Here is a 16,027-nt window from a genome sequence, read left to right on the forward strand (position 1 = left end):
ACAGCAGCAATGCAATCTGTTGTTTGTTCAGAGAAGATAGCAGAAGGGTGTATGTTGTGTGTGTGTGTGTGTGTGTTGTGGAGGGGGATACTCATGTAAGATATCTTCACAGGCCAGGAAGAGAAAAATTCTGCAACATTCTGAGTCACCTGACTTAGTTATCACCATTTGGCAAGAGGGCAGAGTTTGGAATGAATTAGTCAAAGCTATGTGTTATGGTGGGCACATAGCAGAGAATCCATCCTTCATCCTTCATTCCCCAGTGTGGGCACATGCACAGACACACACTCAAATGTGCATACATACAGAAGAAAGGGATTTTCATCTCATGGTCTTCTCTTCATAGAATTTTTCTATCGTTGGTTTTAGCAGCCCTCTTTTTTCTTCCTCAGCACTCTCATCCCCTCCCATCTTGGAGGCTGGGCTCTGCAGGAGGGCAGAGGAAGCCTCTGAGCTGGTGGAAGAATCACCATAGCAACCTGGCATGGAGTCCTGCCCCCAAACGTCTAGCCATGCTTGGCTTTTGGTCTTCGCCCAAGTGAAGCAATATGAGGGCCTTCTTCGCAGTTCAATCAGTTGTGACTTTGAGCAACATTTCCTCCCTAGGTGGGCCCATACCCCTGGCTTCTGTACACTTTGGTGAGCTGGATTTCCTTTTTTCTCCACCAGTCCAGAAATTCTGAATGCCAATTTATTTCTGTATCAGATAACAAGCCAGCTTTACCCAAAGTATGGTTGGCAACCACCTAATGTTGTGGCTCAGGGTTCCTGAGATGAGCTCCTTCTGAATAAATATGTTGCTCCAAAGAGAAAGGGATGTTGGAGAGAGTGGTAGTTCTAGGGTAGTGGAGCAAGTGCTGGTCTTTCAGTTAGGAGACTGCAGTTCAAATATATCCCCCACATAGAGCTGGACTGTGTGAGTATGTGTCTATGTGTGTGTGTGAATTATTTGTACCAATGATTGAACTAAAGGTATACTCAGCAATACAGATAAATCTTAGTAATATGATATTGAATGTGAAACATAAGCTCCATAAGATTACCTATTGTATGTATGATAAAGTTCCAAAAGTACTAATAACCAAAGACCAATGCTTAAGCATGCATACACTGTAATATTTTTAAGTGTGTATGTGTATGTAAGAGAACAATAGACATTCTGGTTATCTTAGGGAGGACAAGGACATTATGGGGTGGTAGATATAAGTTATTGTCAGTATTGCATGTTGGGCTGGTGGGTGAGTTTATGGATTCCATTGGTTTATTTAAATGACTTCATTAATTAACAAAAGGAGGGCTATGCTTGGAACAGTAAAGATGATAGGTCTTGGAGCAATGATTATGGTAAGTCCAATTACATATATTTGGGGGCCACTAAACTAAAATCAAAGCCACGCTCTCCTTAGGTGTAGCTGCTGATGCAAGTTACTCCTGCTTTCTGAACCTTAGTTATCTTATTTACAAAATGATGGATTTGAACTAAATTGTCTCATGGGTCTGCTTTAGGCGGAAGAGCAACATGGCTGAGAGAGCAGACCCTGGAGCCCGACTTCCCAGCATTTGAACCTCAGCTGTGTCACCTTAGTCACGTCAGCAACCTTTGTAGAATCAGCCGTATCTGTGACACAGTTCTCACCATCACAGATGTTTTCATGTCACATGATAATTCTGCAGGTACTTCAGAATGTCATTTCTAATCAAAATTATGGTGGTTAGTAGACCTGCTGCTAGGTCTTTGTCTTAATCCATTCGGGCCGCTGTAACAAAGTGCTACAGACTGGGTGGCTTATAAACAGAAACTGTTTCTCACAGCTCTGGAGGCTGGAAGTCTGAGATCAGAGCGCCAGCATGGTCAGGTTCTGGTGAGGATCCTCTTCTGGGTTGCAGACTGCTAATTTCTCATTGTGTCCTCACGTGGATGAGAGTAGAGGAAAGAAGCAAGCTTTCTTTGATTCTTGTAAGGGCACTGTCCCATTTATGAGGGCCCTTGCTTCATGACCTCATCAATGCTAATTACCTCCCAAAGACTCAGCCTCCTAGCACCACCACACGGAAGGGGGCAGATAGGACTGAATCTGGGGGGATACAAATATTCAATTCCTAACAATTTTATCATTCTTGAATATATTAATAAAGAGTACATGTATTACCATACCACACATGTATCATTTTGGTGACTATTTTAATATACTCAATTGCCTTATTATTTTCCTTTTCTGAGAGGGTTTCTTCCATTTGTTTCACCAGAGCCAAAGGGATCCATAACTCAAAAGATTACACAACCTTTCCAGAAAACTCAGAATTTTCTAAAGACACAGACACATATACATACTAAGAAAGACATATACTGTTAAGTAGATAGCTTGGGTGGCCTGAGAAAGTTTGAAAAAATATATATATAGACCTTTCCATTCAATTCCCCATAAGCTGTATTTTTGGTGTTTGTCTTTCCTTTTGGTAGGTGATCTGCATTTATTCCTTTGAAGATGAATAGCAAAATGGTATTTTTGACACATTAAACACATGGAAAAGAACTGAGCATATTACTTTTTCAGTTAAACTCCACAGTGGAAAACAATTCTTTTGAAAATGATTTAAACGTGTTAAAATATTTCATTCACATTCTAAATCATTTTTGAAAACTCCTGAGAAAATTTCAGAACCTGAAGGTCTTTGGGTTATTTCTTCCAATCTTAAAAATGAGGGTCAGACAAAGTGCAATACGACATTGCAGCATTTCCTACATTACACTCTTAAAAGAATGGACACACATTCTGGGTGCTGAAATCCATCCAGGGAAGAATCCATATGATTTCTATTTATGCTTCCTTACTCATTCATTGACTTTTCTCCAGGAATCTTGAATTCTAATTAGTTTTATAAAATTATTTACTTCCAAATAACATACAGCAGAAGAGCTAGGCACCAATTTAAACCACTCATCCAGCACTGTGAGAGGGATTAATCAGGGGCCTATTTGTATAAAGGATGGAGGCAATTTATGAAAAGAATTCATTCCAAGTGAAGAGGAGATGGAAACAGTACACAAGCAAGGTCCCAGGATAATGGGCTGTTGTCATAGGAGTGCCAATTTTTAGCACAGAAAGAAATATACATTTCACATTGTTCCTAGCAATCCTAGACTTCAGTAGGTCTCAAAGGTGGTAAATATAGCAGAGCTGAGTAACAAAAGAATTTCTGTAAGTCCCTTGAAGCTACTTTCTGGCCCTGTGGCAGAATTTAACAATTCATGCACCTTTTGATTGTCTTAACATCCATCACTGCCTCCCTGGGTAGTAGTTCTGCTGTGGGTAGTGGTAATTCTGCCTCTACCCTCCGTGTCCGCCAGCATCATTTTTTCCTCTGCCATAAGGTCTGGTTTGCAGGATGGCACAGAACAAGAGGCAACCCAGTCAAAGCAAAGTTCAGGACTTGTTTTTGATGGGCAGGAGAAGAAAAATTCTGTTTCCTGGAAAAAAGTCATGTGTGCATGTACTTCCTGGATTCACAAGACCCTTTTGCCCCATGTGGGCAGTCAGTTTGAGGGCAAGACTAATTGTAGAGGGCAGAAAGGCAATACATTTGTGCAGAAACGGAGCTAATAGCACTGATCAAAACGGTTCTGAAGCTGCTTTGCTTCTGGGTTTTTCTGCTACATAAGTAAACAGTGCCCTTGTCACTCACACCACTTTGATGCTTTGATATTTGTGTGTGTTTGTTTGCTTGTTTGTTAATTGGGAGCCAAAAGTATTGCTTATTTTGCCAAACTCAACTGTGGCGACTGCTGGGGCTCCGGAAAAGAAGCCGCAGCAAAACAAGAGAACTGTTATTATCTGGATTCAGCCCCACAGCCCTCGGTGGCAATTTGCTCATGAGGTAACAGAATCAATCTTATTTTACAGATTGAAACGCATCTGCATCAAGAAGTCTGCTGGTGAGTCTCATGGTCCCATATAAGTTCCTATGTAAATTAAGAATAAATTTGATTCAGCTCTCATAGACAGCCCAGGTTATGTGGACTTTCAAGTACTTTTTCATAGTTTTTAAGTCCTGGAGGCATTTTATTAAATTCTTTCAGATTTGGAATATTTGTATGACTTTATATCCCCCTGAAATTCACCTGCAAAGGATAACAAACCGAGCTGGATTAATTCTCTTTTATAATTGTTAGATGAAGATGACAGAGAATAAATTATTGAGAGCATCTCAACTCCCAATCAAAAAATTGTATTCATGTTCTAGTTAATGGAATTTGTCTGGCTGGCAGGAAGGTTAACTTATAATGATAGCAATTGTTTATTGAGCCTTAGCTTTCTGTTAGGTATGGTGTTAAGTGCTTTACATGCATTATCTCATTCAATCTTTGCAAAAACTTTGGAGGTTATTACCATTATGCTATTTTTCAGACAATACAACATTAGAAATGCAGCAGGAATGTGACCTGGGGGTGCTGTTAAGAGGTTTTTGAGGGTTAATAATCTCAGACCACCTTGGAGCATTAATATATTACCATTCGACATGATAAGAGCCATCATGATCCCATTCCGGATGCAAACAGGTCCTTCTAAAATGTTTTTGTGTCATTCATCAACTTGAAAATTATTTTAGATACTGCCACTAATCTTTTTCTAAAATCTTCAGTATTGGTCCTTCCATGTTTGAAGAACATAGGACAATTTTTAAAAATTTGCTTTCAGTACAGGAAATAAAATTATTTTTTCAAGATGTTGTTATTTTATATTTGAAAGTAATTTGAATGTTTCATGCTTCATTGGTTGACAACAATATATTAAGGAGTCATAAAGAAGAAAGGTGTTGCATTTCTGAATAACAGTGTTGAAAAATCAATTTTTGTAACTGTGTATCATCACATTTTTATTTCAAAATTGAAATAATATTTTTATAGTTCTGAGATGTTTTAGAGAAGGTTGATTATTCAGACCTTTTCATAAGAATAAATACCTATTGTTTATAAGATGCCAATAAGATGTTTATAAAACACAATTGTGTATCTTATAATGAAGATTTTTATAAAATTTGTATTTCTTGAAGGTGAATGCTATTTCTGATTGGAGTTTCTTATAAAATTTAAACTAAATTTTTCCAGAAGAATATTTCACCAGTGGCATGATTTGATGTATTTTGAGGTAAAAGCAGTTAAGATGTTGCCAATTCTAGAACTACTGAGCCTCATAGTACACCACTGGATTATAAACTACTGGCCAGAGAAAGTTTTAAACTAGAAATGTGCTTTTCCCTTAAGCCTTTTTTTTTTCAACCTGAGGATATCCATTCTTCTAAGTGTTAGATGTTACCCTCTCTCTCTTATTTTCTTCTTGGGTCAGGTGTATCCACAAATATTTTCTTTCTGGCAATTCCTTGATTTCACACTCAATGCCAGAAAAACTTTGTTGCACCCTTTCTTGATTTATAAGCAAAAACCAAGCCTAGGTCATTATTCTTCATAAGTGTATGAGGCTGCAACATTGCACTTTGCCATTAGGTCTCACCAGCTCACAATTGATTCCGAAAATCCCCAAGTTCAAGGTTTTAGGAAGATATGACCCTCCTACTAATTTGATAAAGTTTTATAACTTGAAAGCTTGCCTTCAAATTTACTTAGAACCAGGCACACTTATATTGTCAGTATTTCTCATTTACAACACCTACATTGCTGAACGGTAAAAAGTTGGTATTTTTTTCCTAACAAATGGTATCAAATACAAACACATAATTAATTTAGCACTCTGCAAGTGAGGCAGCTCCTGCCCATCCACGGAGCTTCCAATACAGATAAAGGAGATGGTGAGGAACGTCAGCGTTGCTGCCTGCAGTATCTGTATCTCTTTCCCTATCCACATAGAGATAGGGTTTCTTCTCATCACCTTCAAATCCCCTTTAAGCAGCACTCTTATCCATCTCTAAGCTTGATCATCTGACTACTGATCCAGACACAGCTTCAGAAGGAGGGAGGGACCTGTCCTCACTGAGCGCTGGACTTCCCTTGTCCTAGTTCTTGTCTAGCATGCTGCTCCCACTACAATCCATCTGCAGTAAAAAAGAAAATGTTTGCACTATGATTCTTGAATCCGTGCTGTTACAGTGACTTTTTCATGGAATGACATGAAAATTATGTGGGCTAAAAGTAATTCTGAAATAAGCGTACATGCACCCTTCACCTAATCAACATCGTGGTGTTGAATAAAGATAGTAATCATTCAGAATTAAGGACGAGTTAGACAGCTGATCCCAAGCCCTTGAAATACTGATTGTCTCTGAATCTAAAGATGGTGGGAGAGTTGCCCCAGTGGGGAAACCCATGTGCATTTGCACTGCTTCCCCTCTCCTCTTCACTACCTACCTAAATCTAATGCACAACAAAGTCTTAGGTTACATTTTAATCTTTTTATTTCTCTCAGTCTCTGCCCGAGTCCAAATTATCACCTCTTGCTTTACAGCAGGCTTCGAACTTGTATTTCTGCCTGTCTCTGGCTGCCTTCTCCTCTCTACTCTGTGGTACAGCCACAGTAAAGAGGAAAAATAAACTCCTAATTACACTATCCCCCACAAAGGCTTCCCATTGGTTTTAGAATTAAATCTCAAATTCTAAGCTGAATAATGAGCCCTAAGTGTTCTATGCCTGCTTTGCTGTTCTGATCACCACCCTTCTGCTAGAAATGGCAGTAATGGTATCTAGAATCCCCTCCCCTTTATCGTCCTGGGTTGGAAATGGCTGATGACAGGACTGGGTGTGAGATTTGAAAGGCAGACATGGAGGGGAAGCCATTGTTCTCAGGCAGCCGTGGGATGCAGACGTGGGGCTGTCACACCCTGCAGAACCTCAGACCTTTGTGGAAGCTCTCACTTTGTGTTGAGGTGGGTTTTTCAAGTGAGAGTTCGTGTCCCACTCACAATCCAGTACTCCAGGCTGAAGCCATTGGTGACTTTTCTTCGGATTTTCCAGTTGCGTCCTTCCAGACTTTAACCTGTCTGGCTCTTGTACTTTCCTGTAGGGTCTAGTTCCTGTTAGCCCACACCTGCTACCTCTTTTGCTAAGGTTCTGAATTCACTTTAAAACCTTTAAAAAAAATGTGTCATTTTCTATCATCACAGGATCTTTCTTTGCACTTTGTCTCAAAAGTTTCCCTTATTCCCATGCAGGCACCCTTTTACCAAGTTAGCTGTAGCTTGTCCATCTATGTCTGAACATACATGTCTCTTCCTTGAACCCTAACTTAGTTCAGGTCTCCCAGCTGTATATCCTTCCCCACTGGATGATCTTTTTAAAGGCTGTCTTCTGCACAGGACTGTAAGATCCATGTGTACAAGAAATGGTTCTGTTTTGCTCAGGGTCTTCTGGTTCAGTGCTTGACATATAATAGGCACTCAATAATATTTGTTGAGTGAATGAATGAATGCATGAACCAATGGAATGGGTTTCTGAATCCATTCATTGTGTTTGGCTGACTAGACATAAAGGTGGTCAGACTGAACCAAGGAGGGCCTCGTCCACTTTGATCTGACTTGTTTATCCATAGACTCCCTTCCTCAAAGACACATTTTCCTTTTACTGCATTGCAGTTTGGGGGAGTTATATGATAACTTCACCCCATTTTAAAATACACTCATGGTAACAAACAACTTTTAATGCATGACAATTTAAAGTGTAATTTTTTAAAATTGTGCCATTTACTTGAAAAGCCTGACATCACATGCTCAGTAAAACATACTAATAATGAAAAGATCTGCTGAAATTCTCAGCAGTGGAAATTAATAAAATATCAAGCAGCACCCAGGTGCTGGCCTCATCTTGCCCTGCCTGGGATGCATACTTGTTCTCTGCTTAAGGACTCCCTGCCTGATGATTGCGACGGATACCTCTACGCAGTTGAATGTTATTCAGCACACATAACACCTGATCTTTTCATAACACACATTTTTTTCTCCACTGTCTCTAAATATAATTTTAATGGTTAATATGTCCTGCAAAATGGTTCTCAAGATAATTTAGGCCAGATATATTTGCCTAATTATCTGAGCTATTGTTGTCACTTTCCATGTCCCCTTGGCCTGGTAGCCAGGCTTTCAGTGAAGACTGGGTTACGGTATGAACGCAATGATAGTTCCCAGGGTAGGATGCTGATGAGTGAAGTAATGAAGCCAAGTGCAGAACATGAACCGAAGCCAGATAATGTCATCTCCTCTTCAAAGTGGGGGGCCCTAAGTAGCTGGAACAGATCAAGGTTAATGACAGCCTCGAGCAGCTGTGAAGTTTCTTTTTTCCTTTTCCTGTGAGCTTTCTGTTTTTCTCCAATTTTCCATCTCCTTTAATTTGAGGTTGATAAAGCACAATACTGAATAAGCATAGGTTCTCTCTTTCTCTGTAAAGTCCCTTGGAACATACAGAATGTTGCCCCTATAGCCATAGGTTTCAAAATAATTGCCCTTTCTGCGCATCTTGTGGTATTGTGTCCATTTGAAGGGTAGGAACTTGATAGTCAATCCACTTCGATGAATCAGTTTTGATATTTTGTTCATTATGGGTTTTTTGCACTGATTTTGAGTTTTTAAATATGGCCGACTATTTAACATGATTACTCAGTTTTGGCACCCCTCCTTCCTTAAATTTTGCACCTAAGGAAAGCTCACTGTCGTTCCAGCTCTGCTAGCATGGCGGGCAAGAATGTCCTTAGATGCGGACAACCATGAAGCTCATGGATGACTGTGTCATCACAATTACATGCAGTGATTTCTTTCCAATCTAGAAACCCAACTGTTTTATGACAAACCACGTTATTGGAAATTGTGATGCTTTTAATTTTTTTTGTCCATCTCGACATGATCATTTAAATAGTAATCTTTAGAAATAGAGAACTTCATATTTCTCAAGGAGACTTCAATCTTTTGGAAAAAAATGCTGTGGCAAAGAGAAATGAGTTCATCTTTATGCCCATCTCTACTTGGAAAAATATGAATCTCACCACATATGCTTGGCTGCTTGGCAGTTAGTGCAAAGCAGATACATATGTGCTGCTTAGATTGCGTCAAGTGAAACCCTTTATTTTCAGGGGTTATTTCTGTTGTTTTCAGAAAGCAGCCTCTTAATGGCTCTGAGACCCCTGCGTCCAGCCTGTGGTGCCACCACACTAAAGCCAGCAGCTCTACATTTCAAAGAAAATTAGCTGCAGGCATGCACGGACATGAGATGCACCGATGCCTTATGCAGACACCAACTACATTGTGAGTGGGAAAATGTTAGAGCGTATTTAAAGGCCAGAGACTTTCACTAAAGAGATAAATGACCAAAGAAAATATGTGCAACCACAGTTAAATTAATTTATTCTCCCAGGAAACATTCAAATCAGTTGATCAAGAATGGCTGATGCTAAAACGACTTTCTTAATGTGGAGTGGAAAAAATCCTGCTCAGTTCCACATTGTGATGACATCAAAGCCAAGGACAATTTTTGAGACAACTTTTATTGAAGTAAATAATAACTAAAGAATAAGGAAAATGCCAACAGAAGTGAAAGAATTCAGAGGACAGCCATACAGTACTCTATATATTAAGGCACACAAATGGAAACAACCAAAATAAATGCCAAATGCACAAGAAAATAAATGTAACTTATCAGAGGTTATTGCCTTTAATGTTTTCTTCAAATGGCAACTCGTTCTGTGGTTAGATAAAAGGAATTGGGGCACAGACAAGGCAAGGGGTTTTGCTAATCCTTATTGAGTCACGGACCCTAGGTGACCTCAAGCACGTCTTTGGAGGTTGTTGGCCTCACTCAATCTCTCACACACATACACACACAGTATTTTACTTGGATGATAAAAAGGGGAGGTATTAGCAAGTTTCCTATGAAATCTGGCATCATTTAGGGAGCTCAATTATCACCTCTGGTGATTGCAGAAACTAGGAGAGGTACTCAGTCCCACAAGGGAAGCAGCTCTCTTGGTTTTTGACGGGACATCTCTCCCAGAACAGTGTTTACTGTGTGCATATCTTTGGCAAGAGTTTGTTGGATTAACTAGCCTGCTAACAGGAGAACAAACAGTTTAATCCCACCAGAGCACCTGTCCACGGTGGGCTGGGCACAGCACAGCATGAAGCCAGACTTCCTCCACACACCCTGGGTTCTACTGGCTTTCTAAATATGTTGAGTGGTTATTTTGAGGGTATAGGACCTTTCCCAGGCTCTCAGAACAGAAGGACCTGGCTACATTGCTGCAGTACAAACCCTGTCAAAATACGCATAATAACCCCACAAACACACTGTACTTTCAGTCAGCAAGCTCTAGCTTTGTTAAAGGACTTGCCATTCCACAGTCTTGGCTCATGCTTCTCTATCTGGTAGGTCTCCCTAAAAACTCCCTAAGACTGGGTTAGGGCTATCTTATCTGTTCCCAGAGCACCCCTTGCTTATTTGCATTTTTGTACCTTACATGACTTAAAATAAGCCCTTCATGAAACCCATGCCCACTTTTCTTCATCTGAATTTCACACTCTCTTCCATCTCCCCATTGTGCTCTAAAACTGAACTAAACTGGGTTCTGGTTTTTCATTTCCTGTATGGTTTGTTTGCAGGTTCATGCACATGCTCCTATGTAGACAGACTCATTGAGCCATTCCTCACTGCCTCCCACTCTGGCCCCTGTAAGCCCTGTATCTATTTAACTTTTCACAGTAGCTCTTATTAAAGGCAGAGTGCAATTCCCTGTTCCTTGCTGCCTTGACTTTGGCTTTGGTCATATTGCTTCAGCCAATGGCACAGGGTGGACATGATAGTGTGCTGACTCCACCCTGATTTCAAGCCTTGAATGTTTCCCCTGACCCTGACCCTTTTGTGCTTCTGCTATTGTCATGAAGAGTGCTTCTCCCAGTTAAGGCTTCCCCTTCCACCCAGGCTCTGTAATGAGCACACGTGGAGGAGAGCTGCCCCAGTTAAAGGACAGCCTTTGGCAAGAAGACTGTAGCCGCCAGAGCCTGAAGCACAGCTACCCCTGGTGGCCTGCAGATGCATGAGAAATAAGTGCACCTGCTACTTCACACTGTTCACTTGGTGAACTTCGCCTCGTTTTTCAGGACTCAGCTAAGGGATCTACTTTCAGAAAGACACTGGCCTTTCTTCTGTTAAAAAGAAACAACAGGCCCCAAATGGAGTCACCTATGTTAAGCCACACTAAGACCTAATATCCCACTGAGATTTAATACCTAATCTAACTGCAGTTTCTGTCTCTCCCAGGAGTGAAGTTTTAAACCACTCAGTCTGGAATTTCCTGATCAGCACTAGGGAGGTAATCAGCATGATAACACCCCCCTGCCTTTCCCCCTAAGGGAAGGTGAGCTTGCCTGATATAATCCTTTCTTTTGCTAATAACCCCCTCCACCTGCCCTGTTTCTGCATATACAAGCCTTCCATTCTGTACAACTCCTCCAAGCACCCTTCCATTTGTTAGGTGGGATGCTGATCCATTCATGAATCATTAAATAAAGCCAATTAGATCTTCCAATTTACTTGTTTGAATTCTTGTTCTTTAACATATATGGAAGCAGTGGTGGGACTGAAGTAGGCTCCAGCAGCTTTGAGGACAGTGAGAACGATAGATGTGGTGCCTGTGAACACTTTGAGTTCTCTTTCTAGCTGTTTCCAAGGTGCATAGGTGTGGGTAAAATTGCAGTATTTCCAGAGTCTCTCATCTGGTCTTAATCCACCTCCATATGGATAGGTATTTGCAAGGGGTGGAGAGAAGTAGTCATCTCCATATCAAAAGGTGCTTATAAGGGGCCGGAGGGCGGGATGTAGGGGAAGAGGCAAGTATGACCTGAAATCAGAGAGGTTTTTTTGGCTTCTGCCCAGGGAGAGACATGGGTGAGTGGGAATAGACAACTGCTTGTGAACAATAAACAGATTTCTCCCACTTCGTTTTCTTTGATTTCAGCTTCACAGGTTTCCCTGGTTTATTTGCCCCACGATGGGAACACACTTTCCCCCACCTGGAGTTACATCTGGCATAGTTGGCAGGATCTCTGAACCTGAAATCTGCCTTCATGGGTGCAATGCTTGGGTGGGCTGCCCCTAAAGATGGTGGGGAGATATTTGGAAATCCCCCTGTGTATGATGGGGACCCACTGGTGGCTGGTACATGTGGGGGGCTCCCCTGTGGCTGGTACAGCTTCACCCAGGAACCCCCCATTCATAGGGCTTTCACCTAGGAAGCCCCTAGTGGGGAATTGGTCTAGGGTGAAGTACCTCCTAGATGAGTGGGTCCCTCCCCAGAATTGGGGAAGGGTATAGACATCAGAAGCTGTGGAATTAGCCCTCCATGAGATAGGAGACTGCTTAAGGGCCCTGAATGGCCATGTGTTAGCAGGGATTGTGGGATTGTTGTTTCTTGAGGTAGTGGAAAGGGTTACTGAGGAGAGACATGAAATTCTACATCACTTGGAGAAGCTGGGTGATGAACTATGGGATGCCTTTAAGAAAGAAAGACAGCTGTTAAGAACTGAGGTTGTGCTGCTGAAAGATGCACTAGCAGTGAGGGAGGAGGTGGCAGGAGACTCCATACTGCAGGAGGCCATGGGGGAGGGGGATGAAAGAGTAGCCTTTAGCCCCAGAGTTGGTAGAAGAGACGTTGGTGGAACGGAGGGCCAAACCATTGCCCAGACAACTGCCCAAGGCACCACCTCCTCCTGTATTAAAGGCCTGCCCAGCTATAATTAAGAAAATAAAAATGCAACAGCCACTGGTTCCTCATGGGCAGGAGCACCCCCCTCCCCAGGTTGTGGAGCACTCCATGCTCTATCCCTATATCCAGGATGAGCTCGTAGATTTGAGTATCCAGTTTTAGAAGAAGCTTTTGGAACCTTTGCCCATATGGCTTTTGCAACTTTGGGATATGGGGATGGAAAACATGGTTATGTCGGGTCCTGAAGTGGGTAGACTGGTTTCCCTGACAACTCACCCCTCACTCTGGCAGCAGTTGCAAAGTGCCTGTTACACCCCAGGGAATCAAATGCTTCTGGATTGGCTGACAGCAGCCCTCAGGGCAGTTTGGCTGAATCAGCATGATTTACCATACTTACCTACTAGCTGGAAAATGTATGCAGAGCTCCAGCAGGTGCTTCAGGAGTTGGGCATGAAAAATATCATCTATAATGTGAACCCCCAGGGTCCTGATGAGGAGTCATTCACAGTGGGGATGAGAAATCTGGTGCTTCATTTAGCTTCCCCATCTCTCTTCGGGTCCCTAGTGACTCTTCTTGCCCCCCACATAGGAAAACCCATAAGTGAGGCTACTTGTACTTTAGCAGATCTGGGAGAGGTTGAAACAATACGAGCACAGAAGAACAAGATTTGCCTCTGCTGGTGTCATTAAAACATGTATCTTATCACCGTTAAGTTTATTTTCTTCTACAGTCCCTGTGGCCTGGACTTGCCCCCTGGCTGCAGTTGCTGCATGATGATTGCTCTGAACTCCCTACCCATTCAGTTACTGGCACCTGTGGAATGGGTGAGCTATGGGCCTAATCTGCATAGGACTTTGAACCTAGCTGGATCCTCCAGCTTGAGAATTATCACGATTTTATTGCTGTTTTTATTGTATGTTATTAGTATAGTTACAGTGCTCCAGTTTTTTCGCACAGGGACCATTGTGAAAGATGGGGAATAAGTAAATTGTGAGGTCAGATTTCTAGAGGGATGTGCTGTGTGCTGTGGATAAAATTGAAATATTTCCAGAAACTCTCACCTGGCCTCAGTGCATCTCCATATCAGTAGGTGTTTCCAAGGGGTGGAGAGAAGCAGTCCATCTCCATATCATGGACAGGCTTGTGTGCATGGGGACTAGAGAGGGTTTTTTTTGGGTTCTTCCCAGCCAGGATGGGAAGAAACACAGGAAGCAGGAGTAGATGACTTCTTATAAGCAATAAACAGGTTTCTTCCACTTTATTTTTCCCTTTGACTGATTTTGGCTTCAAAGGTTTATTTGCCCTGGACTGGGATCTCAGTTGCCCCCAACACCCCCTGCCCCAGCTTCCAGAGTTAGTCATGATCTAAGCACTAAAGGAGTCCAGCTGCCTCCTAAGAGAATTAAAATAATCCACAAATTTCCTAGACCCACAACTAAGCAACAGTTTTGTGGAGTTCTAGGCTTGACTGGTTATGAACATATGGGTTCCCGTATTTCTCTATTAGCTTTCCCACTCTAAGAACTTACAAAAGTTTCAGTTCTTGAGCCCTTTCCTTGGGAGGACATGAGCAGTACTTCAAAAGGCTGAAACAAGTAGTGCCAGAATTGCCTGTTTTAGGAGTACCTAACTATTCAAAACCTTTCACTTTATTTGTGTGTGAAAGGGATACTCAAGCCCTCAGATGCTCATGCAAGAACATAGGCCTATTGCCTAGTATAGCATACAGCTTGATTCACTTGCTTGCCCAATCTAGCTGTCTTAAGGCTACTTCTGCAGCTGCAAGGTTAGTGGAAGCCTCAGTAGATTTGACACTAGGAAATGGTGTTTATTTGCAAATTCCACATGCTGTCCAAAGTCTTCTTAATTCTGAATTGATTCAACATTTCCCTGAAGGTAGACTAAATTCCTTAGAGCTTCTTATGCCTTCACCACCTACCGAACATATTAAATGCTGCAAAATCCTCAATCCGGCTATGTTATTACCTCTATCTGACAAAGGCGAGCCTTACAACTATAAGGTAATAACAACCCATTTTGTGACCCCATGTTCTGATTTACCAGATACCCTTTAATCCTGACCTGGTCTGTTTGTTGATGGGTCATATTGTAGAAATAAAAAAGAGAATTTTCCATCTGGTTATGCAATTATTACCCAATATGATCTACTGGAAAGGGAAAATCTCCCACATGCTAGCAGATTCACCCAATTAGCAGAGTTCCAGGCCTCACTGGAGCATGCCAGGTATCAGGACAAACTTGATATTTATGTTGATAGCCAGTATGCCTTTGGGGGTCATCCATGAATTGGGGATGTTCTTGGAAACAAAGGGGTTTTCTTCAGACCGCTGGGACCCCAATAAAAAATGGGCAATAAGTAAATTATCTTCTTAGTGCTATTCTCTTACTTTCTGAAATTGCTGTCATCAAAATTGAGGCTCAAATTAGAAGGACTGAACCCAAGTATCAGGGAAATGCCCCAGTTGACTTTCATGCAAAGGCAGTGGCAACAGGATCTATAAAGTCTGTGGCACATGTGGATGAGGTACATTCTGCTTCTGCAATAAAATGATCTTTAACTATCAGATTTTTGCCAGCCTGATTTCCTTGTAACATGGGAACAGTTTGCTCCTGAATCAGAGAAATTAAGCTGAGCAAACAATTGCTATGAATTAAATGAACAATTGGGGCTACAGGAAATGCAGAATAGCTGCTTGGTTCTTCCTGACTCCCTGACAAACCCCATTTTTTAGTTTTTGCATTCTTTCACTTATCATATGCAATTTAAGATGACAAACTATAAATTAACATTGGTGCAGAGATTTCTATAAAATTGTGAAAACAGTTTACCATCAATGTCTGACCTGTATGGTTCATTATTCTGGAAAAACTGTTTTTGTCCCCTGTGGCCTCAGATGCCCTCCCTCTGGATGGTTTGAACACCTGCAGCTGGACTTGGTTCAACTGCTACCTAGTATGGATTTCCAATATTTTCCTGTTATTGTATGTACATTTTCTGAATGTAGTGAGGCCTTCTCCTGCTGCAAGGCTGATGCCCTTGTAGTGGCAAAGAAACTGTTATTAAGTGTGTTTCCCACTTGGTATATATCTTCCACAATCTCCAGTTATCAACACACACACTTCATTGGGCAAATCATATGAGATTAATGGAAACCTTGCAAGCCTCAAGGAATGCTCACTTATCACCCTTAATCATCAGGCAAGGTTGAGAGAACTAATGGGATCCCAAAATTAAAATTTCTGGACTTGCCCAATGCACTAGAAACCCCTGGCCTAAGGTATTGCATTTGGTCTTGCTGACTGTTCTCAATAC

Source organism: Manis javanica, chromosome 2 (assembly GCF_040802235.1).
Source record: "Manis javanica isolate MJ-LG chromosome 2, MJ_LKY, whole genome shotgun sequence".
NCBI classification, from domain to species: Eukaryota; Metazoa; Chordata; class Mammalia; order Pholidota; family Manidae; genus Manis; species Manis javanica.